Source organism: Anoplolepis gracilipes, chromosome 10 (assembly GCF_047496725.1).
Source record: "Anoplolepis gracilipes chromosome 10, ASM4749672v1, whole genome shotgun sequence".
In the NCBI taxonomy this organism is placed as follows: Eukaryota; Metazoa; Arthropoda; class Insecta; order Hymenoptera; family Formicidae; genus Anoplolepis; species Anoplolepis gracilipes.
The window spans coordinates 11,628,749-11,650,797 of record NC_132979.1 but is presented as its reverse complement, the minus strand read 5'-3'; the positions used below and the strand labels follow the sequence as shown (position 1 = coordinate 11,650,797).

Sequence of the window (22,049 nt, the reverse complement as noted above, 5' to 3'; positions counted from 1 at the left end):
TTCTCGATAGTTGCTCATCCTGTAACTGCGCTGCTAGAATCCAGTCGCCATCCGTCAAATCTATTTGCGTTACTACTAATGAAATTGGTAGGGGATTGCGACTGAGTGGATCTGCATGCGTCATTTTTGATCTCGCGCGATACTCAATATCAAAGGTATATTCCTGTATTTCGAGCCACCATCGACCAATTCGAGGTAACAAATCTCTCTTTGCAAACGTTAATCGCAATGCATTGCAGTCAGTCACCACCCGGAATTTTATGCCTAACAAATACACTCTAAAATATCGCAATGCTAATACTACCGTCATTGTTTCCAGTTCATATGAATGATAGTGACGTTGGTCTGTCGTAGTTTGTCTACTGTAATAGGCAACCACCGCCATGTTACCTTCGACCTGCTGTAATAATATGACCCCGACACCGATTGCACTTGCATCTGTGTGCACCTCGGTGAGTCTATCCGGATCAAATATTGATAGTACTGGCCGCGTAGTCAATTTATCTTTAATTGTACTGAATGCTCGCTCTTGTGAATCCTTCCATTCCCAAGGTACGTTCTTCCTGGTGAGTCTGGTTAATGGTTCCACAATAATTGCAAAATTCTCAATAAATTTCCGAAAATAGCTGGCTAATCCCAGAAATTGTCGTATCTGCTTCACAGACTGAGGCTTCTCCATGCCTAACAGCGCCTCCACTTTACGTCGTCCCGGTCGAACTCCTTGTTCGCTAATTTCTCGACCTAAATACTCTATTGATCCTGCAAAGAACAAACATTTCTCCAAATTTAGAGTTAAGCGATGTACACGAAATACCTCTAATACTTGGCGCAATCGTATCGTGCCTTCCTCCACGGTCTTGGAGGGTACAATGACGTCATCTAGGTAAGGGAAAGCTATTGAGTTCTTTAAGTTTCCCAGTACTCTATCCATTAACTGCTGAAAGATTACAGGAGCGTTGGTTAACCCGAACGGCATGCGTAAGAACTCATAATGTCCCTCTGGTGTTATAAATGCCGTCTTTTCTATAGAATCTGCCTTTACCGGCACTTGATAGTATCCGGATGCCAAGTCTAAACCTGTAAAGTACTTATTCCCTTCTAGTTTATCGATTTGCTTTTCAATTAAAGGCATCGGATATTTATTTTTTACCGTTATCGCATTGAGCTTTCGCAAATCGACACACATGCGATATTCGCCGTTCTTTTTCTTAACAAGCAGTATAGGACTCGCGTACGGTGAATTTGATTCTCAGATAATATTATTAGTCAAAAGTTCTTGAATAATATTACGCAATACTTGTTTTCCGTTCTCAGCTAAACGATACGGCCTATAAACTACCGGTGTCAGATGTACAGCGAATGTTTAACGACACCGTATCAGTTTTCCCTAAATCTTTTATTGAAAATGAAACGCAATCTCTAAAACTCTATCAATTTTGTACATTGTTGTTTTTCCTCTTTATTAATAGCTCCCGTATTTATTTTAATTATATCGTCTCTTTGTACACTCAAAAAGCTAACATCAATAATATCTTTGTCCGCGTCGTTAATCGCATGCAATTGTTTAAATATTAATGTATTTTCTCGTTTGATCGTAACGATATGCTTTTTTTCAAGGAAATCGCGTCCCACAATAATATCATATACAAGATAAGCGTCCGATACTACAATCGTATCTACTTTTGCCGTCGCGTCCATAATTTTAATTTCACAAAGTGTCGACTGATTACTTGTCGCTACTTGTCCGGCAAATCCTCTCAAAATCTTATGCGGTGTTACTGATACGATCATATATTTTTCAACTATGGAGGCTCGCAATAACAACTACTTACCGTGTCAATCAGTCCTTTAATTTTATGCCCGTTAATAAATATTGGTTTTTCGTATAAATTAGATGTATCATTCACTTCATTTATAGTATTTACGTCTTTTTTCATAGGGCACTTTTCAATACGATGCCCCAAGCGATTGCATTGTTCGCATTCTATTCGTGGCATATTACATTTTTTTGCGATATGTCCTGCTTTTCCGCAATTGAAACATTCAAAACGCGATCTAATTTTACTCGTATTCTTTTCATCCGTTTTATCATCCGCCGGTTTAGCATTTTCATCACGCGACTGATTTGAAAATGACGGTTTTAACACGCGATCCTTTCGATCATTTTTAGTATGCAGTACATGTTTATTTTTATCACTCTTGAACGGAACATTGCCTAACGTCGTCATATATGAGTATAGTTTATTAGCATCGCGATGCTGCGCAGAACGCACTGTTCTTGCGATATTTTCGTCCGTAATCCCGCCGATTACCGCGTCAATTAAATATTTATCGGGAATTTCTATATCTAATTTACGCATCTTAGCGAATTAGCAAGGAGGTGTCTAGAAGAATTAAGAGATAGGAACAAAGCAGGGGAGGTGGGGTCAAAGTGGGAGGAGGAAAGAGAAGGGTTTTTTAAAGATAGAGGGATAAGAGTGGAGGAGATGGAAAAAAAGGAGGAGACGGTGGAGGACTGGTATAAGGGAATAGAAGATAGAGACAAAGAGAGGCAGAGGAAAGAAAGAAGGGGTAGGATGGAGGAGGCAAGATTTAATAGATGGTATAAGGAGGTTAAGGGGGAAGGGATACCGGGATATTTAAAGAAGAATTGGGGAGAGAACAGATGGAAAAGGGTGGCAAGATTTAGATTGGGAGGGGAGATGAAGGAGAGTAGATACTGGGAAGAGGAGGGGAAAAGACAATGTAGACTGTGTGGAGGGCAGGAGAAGACGTGGGAGCATGTATGGGAGAGTTGTAGAATCTGGAAGAGAGGAGAGGGGAGTTGGCAGGATAATGTAAGATGGGTTCTGGGAGAGGAGGAGGAGGGAGAAGAATGGATAAAGGAGGTGGAGAGAAAGAGGTTTGAGAGAGAGGAGAATAGTAGGAATGAGAATGAACGAGGGGAAGAGAATGAGAATGAATGGTAGGATGAGAGGAGAGAAGGGAATCGAGGGGAAGAGAAAGAAAAGAAAAATGAAATTTTTTATAAGGCAAGAGAAAGCGGAAGTCCGACGGAGAGAGAGTGGTGTGTGTGTGCGGGGAGGGCATGCAATTGGGGGGGACATGGAAGAGTCACTCACGATCGCAGGCTCTCCAAAAAACAATTAGGTTAAGCTATTGTAAGATAAGTTTAGTGGTAAGATAGGTTAAGGATACTTTGTAAGAGATTGAAAACCCCAAGCGGAATCAATAAATTTGTTTATTTATCTACTACTGGTAATAGATCTATAATAGACACTAATCAAAACTACACATACGCATACACAAATGATTTAACAGACTTTATAACTCTTTCTAACGAAATTCGAGAATTAACTAAAGTTTTTAATGTAAAAAGAATGTTGTCTGCTGTTAGAGATTTTAAAAGCCAAATACAACAGTGCACTACACTGAAAAAGCTCTAGAATATTCGTAGCTATGAAAAGAATTCCGATGTAAACTATACAATAAAAAGGGGACCAAAAATAGTACGGCTACACATAAACAAACTAAAACTATTTATAGAACAATAAAGAAAAGACAACGACATAATATGAAGCCCTTCACATTACAGGAGTATTATTGCCTGGTGTGGCGAAGGACTAGGAAAATTGGAATCTTACGAGATCGAGCAATTTCAGCACAACCTAGGCATCTATTTCGAAAAAGTCGGAAACCTGAACTATGTAAAAGAAACGTGGAAATTAGTGATAAAACTAGATATAACGACTCTTAATCAAAGATACGAGCAAATCATGCAATATCTAAAACATACGGAAACGATGTGCGAAACCGCCCGATTCCAGCACGACCATTTCAAAGAAACATGTACAAACTTAGATATAATCGCGAAAAGAGAAGCGAAATATTTAAAGGGGATAATAACACAAATCGAAACCATATATAAACAACCGACGGATAGACGTAGAGGTCTAGTAGACGGAATAGTCTCATTAGCGAAATCTTTATTCGGAATTGTGGACGCGAACGATGAAAAACGAATCGACGAGCAGATAAGTTTAATAGGAAATAATCAAAAAGTTTTACAGCACGCGGTAAAACATCAATTAAAAATAATGAACACTACTATAGCGCACATCGACGAATTAGTAAATATAGTAGAGCGAAACGAAAGACTCCTATAAAAAGAAATAACAAAGTTTTTCGAATGCGACGAAATAAACGAACATTTTATAATAATAACCGCGGTCATCACAGATTTGATACGTGACGCAGAAAATACGATAGAATATTTAACATATATTCGAAACGGAGCAATGCATCCAAAATTAATGCCGGTAGATGACATTGTCACGCAGCTTAAAGAAGCCACGCAACAACTATCGCAAGGATTATATTTCCCATTTAGAGTTAGCTTCGAGGACTGGCTAACTATAAAGAAGCACACACAAATAAATGCTTTTTGCAATAAAAATAACATATTTACGATCCTATGCTTTCCCCTGATCACATATCCAAACTATGAAATCCTCAATGTCATCGCCCTCCCCGCACCTGATTATAATAATATACGAACAGAAACGGAGATCAATAACAAACTAATCGGGATAGATAAAGAAAAACTAACATATATTACACCGAAAGACAGCGAACTGGAAAAATGTACAAAAATAAATTCAAGATATATATGCCAGAATACGATATCTATATACCGTGTAAGTCAAAACGCATCATGCAAAGTACAAATGTACATACAACGAAAAGGTTATCATAATAACTGTAGTACGAAGCATACGATCGCAAAGCATTCGATCTGGATCCCATTACAACAACCAAATACCTGGCTATATTCGATTAAGGGAGAACAACAAATTTCAGTAGAGTGCGATGAACAACACGAATAAGTAAGAACAATAAAAAAGACGGGAAAAATCATTATGAAAAGGAATTGTAAAATAATGACCGGAGAAATAACAATACAAGCAAAAGAAACAGTACACGAAACTGACATATAGACATACCTACCTAAAATTAATATGACACTATTACGCGATCACAAAACGCTGACACAAGACAATGACACATTCGAGGACATACTCAAACACCGAGCAGAATTAATACAATTAAAAGCCAAGCTAGAACAGATAAATACTAGTTTAGAAAATAATAACCAAAACTACTTCACCCAAAAACAATTCCTATTTCCAATGGCGACCAGCGGAATAACAACAATAATACTAATAACAATCATAGTGTATATAATTATAAAAAATAAAAATAAAAAGATAGAATTATCGCCGCGCGAACAACGCGAAATGTACGAGTATACACACCACGCGTATATAGCTCACCAAAGCCAATATTAAAACGTAGCATAAGTACACGATTCTAATTGTAAGATAATTATATTTTATATTATGTTAACTGTAAAACTGTAAACTGTAAAAAATACAACTAAATAGATGTATAGAGTAAAACAGGTATAGATAAACTATGTATTTATAGGTATAAAGAAAACCCGTAAGCTTTTCTTTTCCCTAGGGAGAAGGGATGTTATGGCCCAATAAGCTATAACCGAAATATTGTGAAATAAGGCGAGGAGCTCCACATACCGCGAATGCAGAGCATTGACTGCGCGAACTAATAACACAGTGATTCTCGCGCGAAACGATTGTGAAAACCGGAACACCGCGACGACAATTGCGACAGGGTGCAAGCAAAGAATTCCGACCTTTGGACTCGCTACGCTTGCACCCGATGTAGGTTAAACGACTCGTACGAATTTCGCACAAGTACACAGCACGATAAAAACCCGCCCGCGCTTAGACACGCAGGCAGTCGCGAAATTAAGTTAGTAGTATCAAGTGCCGTACCGATCAATCGAAAATCAACAGTAATAAAGCGAGTATCCGACAACCAAGCAAGGAAGCGAAGAGAGTCGTGTAACCCACCTTGTAGAATTAAAGGACGCTTATTTGCTAAATCCGACTGAGTCTTTCTACTTCACGTCTTGGAACTCCTCTGGTCCGTTCCTTCCGGCAAATCCCGAACCCGTGTCACTCAACCAGCGGCACAACACAAGATAAAATAACACTATATCTCCTAATATTAATACTCCTAATATTATTAATACACAAAACCTGGAACATGAAGTGCATAAATTCACAATATTTATACAAAATTGTATCAAGCAAGTCATATCTATCAAAACAGTTCAACAGCTGCAAGACAAATTACCTCCTAACATATTACAAATGATATTATATAGAAATAAAATGCGTAAAAAATGGCAGGTCACAAAAAATCCTAAATATAATTAAAAATAAAACTAAGACAATAAGAGAAGCCATAGCTAAGCACAGAAATGACACATGGACTAAAAAGCTTGAAAAATTTAATCCCCGAGACAATTCTCTCTGGCGAATGACGAAAATCTTCAAAAAAGATTACAGTACAATTCCTGCACTTCTTTCAAAAAGGAAAGAAGCAATCACTGATCTTGATAAAGCAAATATATTAGCCAACTAATTCGAACAAGTACACAACATTGAACTAACTGACAACTCAATTAAACAAAAAGAAATTATTAATCAGGTAAAAAATTATTTAGACGATTCATCCAATGTTAACTGGCCTAAATTTATGTCTTCACCAAATGAACTTCGTAACATTATTAGGAAATTGCCGGCACGCAAAGCTCCAGGTATTGATAATATTCAAAATATAATTCTAAAAAATTTTTCTAAAAAATCTCTCGTCCAACTAACATACATTATTAATGCCGCTATTAAGCTTCCTCATTTCTCAACTCATTGAAAAATTAGCAATATAATACCAATTTTAAAACGTGGTAAAAATCCAATAGAACCAAGTAGCTACAGACCAATCAGTCTCTTGTCAACAATGAGTAAAATAACAGAAAAAATTATCTTTAAAAGATTGAATAACTTTGAAACAAAAGAAAAGATTATAGCGGAACATCAATTTGGTTTTAGGAAAAATCATAATACTGTACAGCAGATAGTCAGAATTATTAATGATATTAGTATCAATTTTAATAAAAACTCAGTAACAGTTATGTTATTGTTAGATATCGAGAAAGCTTTCGATAAAGTATGGGTAGATGGACTAATATTTAAAATGATACATTATAATTATCCTCCTACACTAATCAAAATCATATTTAGGAAATAAGCACTTCAAAGTTTCAGTAAACGGCATGCACCCTTTTAAACATATAATCAGAGCAGGAGTACTTCAGGGATCTGTGCTTGGGCCTAAATTATTTAATATCTACCTAAATGATATTCCTACTTTTCCTAAAACCAAAACAGCATTGTTCACTGACAATACAGCACTTTATGCTCACTCATTTAGCGCAGTTGTAGCAGCTAAACAAATTTAAATTCATAAAAACTTACTCGAACACTTTTACAAACTTTGGAAGATAACACTGAATGCAAACAAAACAGAAATCATTATTTCCACTAAAAAACAAAAAGACTCAAAAATATTTCAACCAATAAAAGTTTTTGAACATAATATCCAACCTGTAAATGCTATCAAATATCTTGGAGTATATATTGATTCTAAACTAACTTTCAAACAACACATTAATGAAATCTTGCGCAAAGCCTATTTCATACAAAAAAAGGTATATCCACTTATGGCTAGGGGCTCTCCACTCTCACAAGCAAATAAAAATTTATATATACAATGATAATAAGACCAATACTTACATATGCAGCCCCTACTTGGTGCAGCGTAGCTCCTACCAATGTTAAATCATTACAAATATACCAGAATAAATGCCTGAGGCTGATATTATCAGAAGGAAGATATGCTAAAATTAGCAACATGCACGAACATACAAAAAGGAAATATATCATAGACTATATTAAAGAACTATCCAATAAATTCTATAACAATAAATTAAAATTTAATAAGCTAACAGACAACATAACTAACATTAGAAGTCACAATTTGCCTTTTAAATTAAAACATAAACTGCCTTAACAAAGTCTTGATATATTTCATGAAGTAGAATAAGATACTCTAGAATATGAATACAAAGTGAATATATGTGTATGAATATGTATGCATGGATGTGAATGTGTATATATATGTATATCAAATTAGATTTATAATTAAATAACTACATATGCTTATTTACATATCGCAATAATACTTACCAGTACGCATCAATCTTCTGATGTTATAATGCAAAGAACTTTATTATTTATTATTTATTCCTTTTTTTTCTTTTTTACATAGAGACATGCAGGTTTTTTCTTATCCTTGCTTTTACCAAGTTATGTTTTTCCTGTACTTAACTCAGAATAGATAAACAACGTTAACTGCATTCGTTCTTACATATTCCAATGCATAACGAAATATTTAGAGACTATATGTATAATTGTATAATGTTACTGTGATAATAAATAAATACTCTGAAAAAAAGTTCTCGTCCGATCGTTGAAGTTAAGCAACATAGGGCATTGTCAGTACTTGGATGGGTGACCGCTTGGGAACACCATGTGCTGTTGACACTTTTCTTTTTTGCAAATTAAAATATCGATATATTTCTTTTTGTTTCAAATACATACTTAAATTATTGTGGAAATTAAAATCTATTTTATTAATAGTTGTCTTGAAATTCTTAAATTATAAATAAATATATAGAATGTTTCATAAAATCTTTCGATTAAAATAATGTAAAAGGAGGTGATCGGATCTTGGATGACCGGTAAGTATTACTGAAGAATTGTATAATAATTGAAAATAAAGTATATTCAAAGACAACTCTATAACGTTTGAATTACAAAGTATTCGACTCGACGCGATTCTCTTTTTCTAACTTCGACTATCTCTATTCCGGTTCGACTCGAGAATCCTTCCTCGCTCGACCGACTCGCAAGTCGTACCCGCTCGCAACTCCCACTCTCATCCCTCCCACTCCGTACTTTAGGGTCACCCTCTATATTGGTGGGATTAGTCGCTACCTTTGTTACCGGCCGTGCCTTACAACCCGGCCGTCCTGAAATCGACTTCGTCTCGAAGTTGGTGGTAATGTATGAACTATCGATATGTATATTGCCCATAACTATCGCTTACAAACTATAACAATTATAACCGCGACGCATTAACGCCTCTATCGTAAGTACGCTTACTAGTAATTTATTAATTTTATTTCTAGTTTCGCTTATGCTTATAACGTTTAGTATGCTCTATATGTATACTTATCTCTATATATATTTCTATATTATTTCTAATTATTATTTTATAAATTTTACCAATTATTTTATAAATTTTATATAAATTAATCTATATAACATATATACATTAGTTTTCATTTAATTTTTCAGGTACTTTAATCCAATATTTTATTCGCTCTGACGGAAGAATCGTATCCATCGGTCTTGGTCCGCTGTTGTGTGTATATCACCTGGTATATCACGGATGACATATCTGTCATTTCCAAGGCACTTCGCTACAAGATAAGGACCTTTATACGCAGTTTTTAATTTATTGTTAGAGTTAACGCCTTTTACTGGCTTCTTATTTCTAATCAGTACGTAATCGCCTTATTTATACGCAGTTGGTTTTTTTGTATTTTTATCTTTATATTCTTTATTATATTTTCTAATCAATTCAGTTGTTTGTGTCGCTAACTCTTTATATGCATTTCTTTCTTTTTCTAGATCAAGGTCTATGCTAACTAGGAGTTTTACAAATTGAGATAAAAATGCATCCGCATGGCTACACTGATCAAAACCAAATAACAACTTTGCCGGTGAAGCTTTCACCGTAGAGTGGTACGTATTGTTTATAACATATTGAATCTTGTCGATCCAAGATTTCCACTCATCTGGAGTGTTAATAGTCTTTATAAGGGATGTCGCAAGAAATCTATTAACTCGTTCCGCAATTCCATTTGTTTTTGGAGTGGCTACCGCTATCTTCCTATGCTTAATCTGCCATCGCTCCAAAAATTCTTCAAATTCTTTGGCAGTGAATGCAGTTCTTCTATCGGAGACTAATTCCATCGGCTTGCCAAGCGTAAAAATTATCGAATGTAAGTATTTTATTACTTCTTTCGTGCCTGTTGATTTTGTTGAGCATAGCCACGTGAATCTAGTGAACGTATCTATTATAACTAATATGTGTTTAAATCCGTCAATTGTTTCTTGCAGGGGACCGTAATGATGTAGGATCTATATGTAGGATTTCCATGGGAGACTTAGGAAGTGGATAAAGATGTGTTTCGCCTTCAAAACGATTTGTTGAACTATTCGACACTACACAGGTAAGACAATTTTCTATGTGATCCTGTATTTTCTTTCGCATGTGAGGGAACCAATAATTTTGCCTAATTCCATTATAGGTTTTCTCCACTCCACAATGCGCCATATCGTCGTGATAAGCCCGTATCACGTTAGATATCATTGACTCAGGTATTACGAATTTAGATTCATTGTCTAATTTCCTGTACAACAAGCCATCTATTAATTCAAATTTTTCATTATCTGCGAACTCTAATTCTCTGCTTATCTCTATTAATCTAGGGTCGCGAGGTTGTTTTAATTCTAAGTCCCTTTCTAGTGGCGAAGCATTTACATATGCTACACTACGGCTAAGCGCGTCTACGTGGCTCTTTCTTCTACCTGGACGATGTGCAACCGTGAATCGATAATTTTGTAAAGTAAGCGTCCATCTTGCTATACGCGGATTTATGTTTGCCTTATTTATTGTATGTACTAATGCGTTGCAATCGGTTATTATTTTAAAATGAATCCCGTATAGATATAAATGAAATCGCTCAACTGCTCTAATGATTGCTAACATTTCCAACTCGAATGAATGGTAATTCATCTCGGCCTGATTTGTTGACTGCTAAAATATGCAATCGGTGCCCACGAACTATCTTTTTGCTTTTGCAGGAGTGTTGCTTCGAGGCCTAAGCTACATGCATCGCAATATAATTCTGTCTCGGCTTTCGGATTATCCAATCGAAGAACCGGTGCAGAGGTAAGCTCCTTTTTAATGTCAAAAAAGATTCTACGCATGCTTTATTGAATTGATATTCCGACGATTTCTTGAAAAGATTTTGTAACGGCTTTGTCTTTAATGCGTAATCCTTTATAAATTTTCTAAAATAATTACTTAATCCTAAAAATCTTTGAATTTCGTGGATATTAGTCGGCTGCTTAAACTTGTCTATCGCCTCCGTATGCTTGCGACTTAGAGTAATTTTCCCTCCCGAGATAATATATCCTAAAAATTCTATCTTTTTTCTTAGAAATTGACATTTTTCAAAATTTAATCTAAAGTTATATTTTCTTAATATTATAATTACTTGTTCTAAAATTCTAAGGTTCTCTTCAACGGTTTTGAAAGGAATCAGGATATCATCCATATAGACTATTACTTCGTCTCGACGGATTAAGGGGATGCCGTACTGTCCTACCTTACCGATAAAACGCTAATATTTTTTAAACTCACCGATATCTTTGTTAATTAAAATGATTGATAAATCCTTTTCTACGATTGAAGTATTTTTAATAACAATGCATGACAGCTATATTTCAAATAAAAAATCAAACATTTACAATTTTGTTATGACTTTCTTGCGTCAGGTCACAAGAATATTTATCTAATGTAAAAGTTCTGCAGCTTATTCATGCAGCAAATGGTTGGCTCGATAGGGATAACATAAGAAAGTATTAGTGAGCTTTTAGAAATGAGTTCGGAAGTCTAATAAAAAAGATAAATGTAGTTGAAATTTTCGTGTATGTCACTCCGGGATCCCCTTATGTGTGCGTGAGATCAAGGCAAGAGAGAGAGACAGAACGATAGAATAATCGATCGGTATTATCGACAATTTTAGTTCCACTAAGAAGAGGGCGCAAATCCGTCGGAGTTCGCCTGTCACTCCGGGATCCCCTTAACGGTTTTAATATTTGACGCAACCGCTTATAAAAGTCGGCCGGCGCTTCTGAATAACCGAACGGTAAATAATTGTATTCAAATTGTTCATCCGGTGTTGCAAATGAAAAATATTTTTTCGAATCTTCGTGTACTTTTATTTGATGGAAACTGTCTTTTAGATCAAGTAATGTAAAAATTGATTTACCATTTATTTGCAGGAGGCAATCTTCGATTATTGGAAACGGATATTTTTGCTTATCTATTCGGTTATTCAAAGGCGGTAAATCCATGCAAAAACGAATTTCACCGCTTTTCTTTTTGACTGGCACTACTCTAGCGCAATATGAAGATACACTTGGTCTAATTATGCTTCGTTTTAATAAGTCATCGATAATTTTTCTTATTGCTATCCGCTCGCCATATGCATATCGACGTGGTGCATACGCGTATACCAAGGAGTCCAAATTAACTTTTACTGAATACCCGTCATCTAGCGGAACAATATGTTTATCAAAAATATTTGTTATTTGCTTTATCAATTTCTCTTTTGTATTGTTATCAAAATCTATTTGTATGTTTTGTAAAATTTGTTTTAGGTCACCCGATGACCTCATCTTCCACATAATATAGAAGAGATAAAAACAAATTGACCTGTTTGCCATTCATATTTGGTTCGTAGATTAATGTAAGATTTTGTTTTTGTTAAAAATCGCGACCTAATATTATGTCACTTTCAATAATATTTTCCTCTAGAATATTCAAATCAACGGTAAAAATAAAATTTTCTATACAATTTAATGTCAAAGATGTTTGAATAACTCCTACAATTTTTAACGGATTATTACTCAAATTTTTAAAATTTTTACTTGACGGTTCTATTTTTAAATTATTAAACGGTGCTATATATTTCTTATATACCGTTTTTTTCACAATGAAACTGGACTCCCATATCGATTAATGCAACCAATTCGCAATTCTTATCCTCTAATTTAATATTTTAATGAACGGATTCTTAACTTCTAATCTATTTGTAGACTTAACTCTCTTTTCCTGGATCGCCGCTACCGCGTCCGAAGGATCCGCTGACACGCTAGCCGACGTCTGGGTTGATGCGGGTTGAGCTGGGGCGCTCTTTGTCAACTTCTTCTTCAGGGTTGGGCAGTCGAATTGACGATGACCCTTGGCCTTACAGTAGAAACACGTCGTCTCAGCCCGGCATTCCTTATGTAAATGCCCCTTTTTCCCGCAGTTTCGGCATGTTCCGTCCTTGGCCTTCTGTACCTCGAACGATCCTGGTTTCTTCTCAGAATCTGGAACACTTTCGCATACCTTTCTTATGATTTGTAGAAACTCGTCCAAGGTCTCCGCCTTCATGGATAGTGCCACCGCGCGCAAGGAAGTCTGTGAGATTCCTCCGATCAGTAAATTGATAACGTCCTTGGTCAGAAGTTCCAGCCGGTGTGTCAATGCTACCTTGTCGATGGCGTACTGGTCGAACGACTCCTTGCTCGGCACCCATTTCTTTGCCTCGACCTTCTGAATCGCCTTGTAAAACGGCACCTTCTGCTCGAACATCCTGACAAGGTCATCACGGAAGCCGATCCATGATCCTAACGCTGCACCGTTCTACGCTTCGTACTATCGGCGGGCTGTTTTCACTAAACGGCTTGAAGCGGCTAGCAAAGTGACCCCGTCTGATGTCTCGTGGATCTGGAACACTTTCTCGACTCTCTTGACCCAGGTAAAAACGTTTTCATCGTCCGTACCTCCGAATTCTGGAATTTGCGACGTTAACCAGACAACCATATTTCGAGCCGGCACCGTCTCCTGTCGGAGCTGAGTCCGTCCGGGATTTGCCGGCGAGCGAGGAGCGAGAAGAAGACCCCGTTGACTGGCCGTTGTTTCCCGCAGCAGAGCCGGGAACCTCCTGGGCTGGTTTGCCGGTTCCTTCATTTCTTCCGCTCAGCATGTGGGTCAGCTGAGTGAATTGTTCGAACTGTTGCTGGATGAATTGTTGCTGCTGTCTCTGTATCTCCATTTGCCGTCTGTGGAGGTCAGCCGTCACGGAGGTCAACACCTGCCGCAAACGCTGTGCTATAACCGGCCGATTGTTCTCCAATGAAGATAAGCCTTTCAGCAGCGAATCCACTTCCATATCTTTGTTTGATGCTGCTCCACCTGTTTCTAAAAGATCTGTGACTGGAGCGTGTCTCTCTAAATGAGACATGATCGAATCTATTAATATGTTTCTATCGGTTGACAACGGCAATCGATATTGAGCAGCTTCTTGTTGTAGTTGCTTGACCGACAAGTTCTGCAATTGTTTTCTCATCATCTCTTCTTCTTCTTCCAGAAGGATCGACATTTGAAAAACAACGAACGAAAACACGCATCTCCTTGAGAAGGATATCGACGGTTGGAGAAAAACGAAAAACCAAATTTTTAAAGAAAAATGGATTTTCATCCCACTTCTGAGATGTAAAAGGAGGTGATCGGATCTTGACCGGTAATTATTACTGAAGAATTGTATAATAATTGAAAATAAAATATATTCAAAGACAACTCTATAACGTTTGAATTACAAAGTTCGACTCGACGCGATTCTCTTTTTCTAACTTCGACTATCTCTATTCCGGTTCGACTCGAGAATCCCTCCTCGCTCGATCGACTCGCAAGTCGTACCCGCTCGCAACTCCCACTCTCATCCCTCCTACTCCGTACCTTAGGACCATCCTTTATATTGGTGGGGTTAGTCGCTACCTTTGTTATCGGCCGTGCCTTACAATAATATAGTACTATTATTAGAAAGAGCAAAGAGTCTATGGACATATATGTAACATATTTTCCTAATTTTGCGTGTTTGAATGACAAGTTAAGCAAAGTACGTTTTATGTAAGAAAACAAACCTAATAGCTATTTTTTCGTGGGTGTTCTGATATATCTATATCAATCAGAAATATTGTGGTCATACCACGTTGTAAAACACCAGTTCTTGTCCGAGTTCACGTCCGCTTTTTATATGCGCGCACACGTCGTATTCTTGTATTACATTTATATCATTAGAATATAGATAGAAGTATTACTAAGTAACAAACAGACTCGTACTGTATAGAAAAAGATAAATATAATATAAGTCTAATAAACATCAACTCTTCTTGCGACAAAGAACAAGCATCAACGAGAAAGTGCAAGATAACCTAGAAAATCAATCAAAGGCCCTCCTACAGGGTGTAAGTACAGATGACTTTAAAAAAGTTATTATAAAAGCTAAGAAAAGAAAGTCTGGAGGCGATACAAAAAAGGAAACCATGAAAAACAAAGTATTTTTGAAACCAAGTACTAGTAAGTGATCTCATTTGCACTAACAAATATACTAACTGACAAGGAAAACGACAATGACATGGATTATATTTCCGATAACGAAGAAGAAGAGAGCAATCAAGAGCAAAATACTAACAAAAATAAAAACACAAAAACTAAACGATCACCATCTTTACACGGAAAAAAAGTAGCTGCCGTAGCTAAAAACTGCGTGTAGTAACTAAAAGTCAGGTGTAAAATATGGACTACTATCATTTTAGCTGCAATACAGATTTAATTTAGTTAAAAGAATTTAGCTATCTGATACACGATGTTTAGCTACATGTAACACTACATCTAAAATATGTTCTGCTAAAAGTATGTTAGAGATAGCTACACTAATTAGCAATAGATATCAAACGGATTTTGCTATGATTTAGAAAGGTTGTGGGAATATGGGATGCTATTAAGAGCTGCTGTTCTATACATGATTACCGATAGTTATCTTAAATATTATATAAAATGCATATATGAAGCAAAAATGGAAACGTTAAAAAATTATATTTAATATATAATTTTATAAAAGAAAATTTTTTTAGTATTTCCATTATATATTTAGTATAAATGTGATTTTTATATAATACTGTCTATATTTTTCTGAAATTATAAAAATATTATAACTAAATTATAACTGAAATACTTATAAACTGAAATATTAGTGAATTATAATTAAAATACTTATGACTCAAAAAATAGCACTTTTTTTACTATAAAAATAAAATATTGTACAATTTTTTTGTGATACACAATAAAAACACATTCAGGATCAGGGTGTCATGAAAAATTTAAAATTAAACGTAATAATGTGAAATAACATATCGTTCACCATTTCCCATGGTATAAGCGTACAAAGGGAAAGCATTGATTAAATCTTCATATTTAATTGAAAGTCATTTTTTACCCTTTCACTTCGAAACCACTAATATTGCTATTTAAACCTATATTTAAAAGAGAGCAACAAATAAAAAGTGGACTTTTATTGTGAATAATGATTAACTGAATTTCCACAAAAATAGGACAAGAATTTTCATCCATTTTATAAAGCAATATCATTCTGGGTTGATATCGAGTACCTTTATAATCAATTTACAACAAAACATGTATTATAACTGATATCATTTGTAACGAAATCATAAAATCGTTGAAATTATTATTTTTACTAATATCAACGAAATTTCCTGATCCTGTTTGGATATTTGGAAGAATACTTTTTGAGTCATAAGTCTATAACAAAATAAAAACTGATATCGAGTAGCAATTGAAAAAATAATATTTTTCCTTCACATGACAACTTTAGAAATTTTTTTGAGAATTTTATGAAAACCTTCAAGCCTAACCACAGATAAGAAAACAAGTGGTCCACACTGCATCATGACTCTTGCATAGTGAAGAAGATTATGATGTTTCGGTTTTAAATTCTGCTTTGTATATTTCATATACTGATTATGATGTTCTTCGACTAATATTCTGAATGCAGAAGCTGATTCTTGTGAGACTGATTTAGTAAAAACAAAATCAAGTATTTCTTTTAATAATAAGAATAATTTCCAAAATGGGTCATTATATGTTTTCACATTATATCCAATAATTACTCTAAAAAATCTACAAAAGCTAACATTTCTGAGGCTGTCATTTTTAACTTGGTTTTTGTTGCAAAATTATCTGTAATACAAGGTGCTTTGTTTCGTACACTAGGACCGTAATCGAACATTTGTAAGCTATAATTGAGAGTTGATAAAGTAAAATCACCAATTTCAAGAAAATGATTTATTATAGGAATCATATCATAATGAGCGATACCTTCTAGAATATCATGCATAATATCATCATAAACATTATCTATAACATGAAATGAAGGTATTGCATTGAAGACACATTCTTCTTTAATTCCTCTAAGTGAGCTGTTTGTTAAAGCTAATCCTGATTGTACCATGCACATGTTCTAATATCAGATTCATTTTCAAGACAAGTAGTCACAGAAAGATTACGATGAATTTTACAAATTCTACATGTATAATTAGCTCGAAGGCTTTCAACAAAGCCACACATAGCATGAAGGCCTAAGTTATCGCCCATTAGCAAACTTAGCACAAAATAAATTTTATGATGATTTCCATTAACATTAATTATTATTCCGACCTGTTCTAAAAAAATCAATTCTTCAATTAAAGGTGCAAATGTTCGTTTGTTTCCAAATTCTTTACGATCTTCTGTGTTAAACAATAGAGTTAAAAAGATATTTTCCAATTGAGACACACATTCAGGTGGCAAACATGGTATGCAACAGTATACTCCTCCAAGAGAAGTAGAGTGAGAGCCTAGAGGATTGTTTACTTCCTAATCATCATAGTATATGAACAATGGGAAAACAATAGCATCATCTGCGAAGCTTTTTTTTTTCTCTTGCCAAAGTTTAGATTGAATAAAGTTTCTGATGGTATCAGAACCTTTAAACGAGTTAATATAATGCATCGTAGCAGTAAAAGCATCAGGCAATTCAAAAAATTTTTTTAATATTTCCCTTAAAGGTATAAAATAACCGCAAACATCTTTTACATGTTCTGCAATAAACTTTCCAATGTTTTTAGGTACTCTTCTTTTACCTATGCAATATTCAACAAGAACTATATAATTGCCACAAGATTTTAAATATTCCATACGTTGATACTCATTTCTAAGGTGATGGAAAGGATTCTCTACTATATCAAACATTGCTGTGATTTCTTGTATTGTTTGTTTATTAATAGAATGAGGTGCATTCAACTGTGAAAGAACTTTTTCTTTAAATATAGAAATATAACCATTCGACAAAAAAAATGTACTATCATCAATAATAGATTGAATATGATTCCGTGGAATTGAAGATTTACTGTACAATTTTGCAATAAAAGCATCACTTTGATTTCTTACAATAGATTTAAAGTCATTAAGAGTTATCAGTAAATCTTTGTTAACAGTATTTTCTAATGAGAATATTTCACAAACACTTGTATTTTCATGAGAATCAATGTATGGAATTAAATTATCGTTCTGTTCTATATTAGTAGATTGTATAAGTTGCACATAAGCATGTTCTTCAGTAATAGGCCACAGAGGAAAGTTATGATTTGGACCAATCAAATGTTTTCTTAACGAATTCCAAGTAGACCATTCTCTAATGCATCCATGTTCGCCACATTTAAATGTAATAAATGAATATGTATAATATTTAATATTAAAATGCGTGTGTAAACTATTTACAGCATATACAGTCTCTTTGCACAAGAAGCAAATAGGCATGATGCGTGTTTCCCTTAACAGTTTAAGATTTTATAGTGATTTATATTCTTGAATTATTGCCAGAACAGAAGAAGTGAGCTGCGAGTTTTTATATTTATCTCATAAAGTTTCAAATTCGTATATAGTTTTTTGTAAAAACATGAAAAGTTGTCCTACTTCTAAGGGATATCTTATATTTAAAGCATTACATGATTTGAAGACTAAGTCCACGGTTTTTAATGGTGTTTCCACTTCATACCTGAATGTATTGATAACAACAAAACATTACTTAATTTCGTCGAAAGAAGGTCCTACTATCACTGCAATAGGTTATGAGGGGTGACCAAAAGATTGTAATTTTTCCGTTCGCTCCTGCAATCTTGCTTTAAGATCTGCGACGGTCTACGAAAGAAGTTATTAATATTAACATTTATTTCTATTTTAATATTGAAAATTTTAATTCCATAAATATATTATATATATATATATATATATGTATATATATATATATATGCCTTTGGTATATTTTGGGGACATTTTAAAAACCTTGTATACATGCATATATTTAGAAACAGTGAACATTATTTAATCGATATAGCTAGTTATAGCAAGTATCTATATGATTTTTTACAGAACTATAAACGATTTAATATGTATGGTCTACTTCAGGGACATCTATACATGAACAGTTAATGGTTCATTTTGAGGACATATATATGTTTAAGTATGGATTATTATGAAGACACAGATGTATAAAATTCAATATTTACGTTTTCCATTACAATTTGAACCCAGAAATATCAACTGATAGCTATAATTGCTAACTATAGTGTATTTTGCATAAAATTAACTGTATTATATGGATGATTATTTTTGAGGACATTTAAAATATTGTTATATATAGATGAGTATTTTTGAGGATTTTAAAAATATATATATAAAAAGACTAACTTGACGCTTTAACTCATGTTGACTCCTTATCATACGTATAATTTTGAACGGTTGGTAAATTTTAGAGTAGGTATTTTATTAGTGGGTCTTCAAAATTTACCAATCATACTTATAATTTTGAACGGTTGGTAAATTTTGAGGACAAACTAGTAAATTAAAAAAAATAAATGTGTGATGTTTTTAATATGATTCTTTTATACTATCTCTTTTATATACATCTTTTTCCTATAGTTTTTTATCCAATAATTATCTTCATTTGTCCTTGAATCATTCATAATTATAAAAAAGTATGTATAAACGAATAGTGGATATTTAGAAATGATTAGTGGAATGACAATGCAAGAAAATGATAAGTAAACAGTATGTCTCACCTATAAATGATCTCGTCCTTTTCCCCTTTAAATACAGACCATAGTAAATGTACATATATGACTTAAATATCAAATTCATTTAATATCATACGCTTATACATCAATACTTTTAAAGATGAAAAATGGTATCACTTCTAGATGTGACAGGTTACATAAAAATATCAAATTTAAAGTACAATAAAAATAGTACATAGAACATGGCCTAGAAATGACAAATGGAACAAGGTTGCAGGAAAAACTTATATATAAAAAAGCTATGTATAAGAGGATTATCTTAAAAACATTAAACATTTATTTTTTTAATTTACTAGTTCGTCCTCAAAATTTACCAACCATACTTATAATTTCGTACGTTGGTAAATTTTGAGGACAAACTAGTAAATTAAAAAAAATAATTGTTTGATGTTTTTAAGATAATCCTTCTAGGCATACCTCTCATATATGTATATGCGTTTCTGCTGTCATCCTTTTCCATTAGTCATTTGTATGCCTTGCTTTAGTATCAGTTTTATTTGTAAAAACGTACGTATATACTATAAATGATTAATGAAAGACTTCAAGAAAAAAAAATGTAAACAGTGCATCTCATCTAAGAATGATCTCGCCTTTTCTTTTTCAAATTTAGACCATAGAAAATGTACAAATATAAAATTAAATATTCTATTCATTTAATATCATATATGCATATGCGTTATTGTTTCAAAGATGAAAGGAGGTACCTATTCTAGATAGGACATGTTATATAAAAGAATCAAATTTACAGTACAATAAAAAATAGTACAATATGTACTTTACTACTGAGTCCTCAAAGTTTACCAAACATACTTATAATTTTGAACGGTTGGTAAACTTTGAGGACAAACTAGTAAAAATAAAAGAAATAAATGTTTGATGTTTTTAAGATAATTCTTCTATACATACCACTTTATATATACATTTCAACTGCAATCTTGTTCCAATAGTCATTTCTAGGCCCTCTAAGCATATGGGGACGTTAATTAAAATTCTAACTCGTCCAATTGTCCAATGGAGAGGAGGTACTAATTCTAGTACTTTAATGCGAAGAGTAATGTGCCGCGATACCACTACTGTTCGAACTCTCGTGCTCGGTACCATTTTTTTCTTCGACCTCGACTTCGAGACGCGGAATTAATTATTCTATCTCTGATATTAATACTTCGGGTGAAAACAACTTTACCTTTTCAAATCCGCGACATGCGCTTCGGCTCCGATTTAACGCAGGACTCCTTGTGAAGTGGTTGCGTGCAAGTTATAATTTCAAGGCAATACCAAGTGTCAGACATTTTTAAGTGATTGTGTCATCCAAAATAAAGGATTACACCGCTAACCAGGGTTGTTACCGAATTCACACACCGACGTCACGAAATGCGCTGTCGAGATCCCTTTCGGAAGAAACACCGACGTACTCAATAAGTAGTGAGTACCGAATAAATAATTTTATCTGTTTGTTTCACCTCTCCCAGTTAAAATTTCGTTATTATAATTATAGTGAAGCAGTTCTTGATTTTCGTATTATCATTGTTCGATCGGTTTACTTCCTACTTTTTCCCTTGTCATTATAATTAGTTTTCCTTTTCTTTGTTGTTTATATTTATTTCCCATTCTCTTCATTTTCATTTAGTTTTTCTATTTCTCTCTGCGGGCACCTGTGTATTTTGCAGAACCGTCTCATATACTGGCGCAAAATACAATTAGGCAGAACCTGCAAATTCTTTCTATTTTTTGCTGCAGTTTGTGCTGATGGATTGGCTGCACATCAGTTATTAGGCTTTTTAAGTCCATTTGCTAAATATTTTTGTAGACTTTGCATGATCAACAGAGATGATTTCAGGAATAATAAAAATTTACAAGTTTCTTTACGTACAAAACAGTTGTATGAAAAACAATTGAAAGAAATACATACTCAAGAAATATTAAAAGAAATTGAAAATTCTAAAACAAAGCCAGGCATTTTAGAAGAATGTGCATTACATACTTCTCGTTTTTTTCATTGCACAAATAATTTTGTTTTTGACCCTATGCACGATATTTTAGAAAGTATCGCACCAATGGAATTAAAATTGGTTTTGCACCGTTATAGTACCTGCGATGATTATAAATTTGACATAGACTTGTTCAACAACAGACTAAATTTATTTCAATACGGTTTAGTAGAAAATAAAAATAAGCCTTCCGCAA

The 22,049-nt window shown here is 34.2% G+C and overlaps 2 long non-coding RNA genes across 2 annotated transcripts; both read left to right on the top strand.

Moving 5' to 3' along the window:
* Positions 1–9,751: 9,751 nt before the first annotated feature.
* Positions 9,752–10,203, top strand: LOC140670504 (uncharacterized). The gene is made up of 3 exons (XR_012047573.1): positions 9,752–9,797; positions 9,929–10,057; positions 10,176–10,203. It is a non-coding gene; the product is annotated as an uncharacterized lncRNA (long non-coding RNA).
* Positions 10,204–10,364: 161 nt separating this feature from the next.
* On the top strand, positions 10,365–12,581 carry LOC140670503 (uncharacterized). Its single transcript, XR_012047572.1, has 4 exons — positions 10,365–10,436; positions 10,548–10,684; positions 10,923–11,010; positions 12,507–12,581. It is a non-coding gene; the product is annotated as an uncharacterized lncRNA (long non-coding RNA).
* The last annotated feature ends 9,468 nt before the right edge of the window (positions 12,582–22,049 follow it).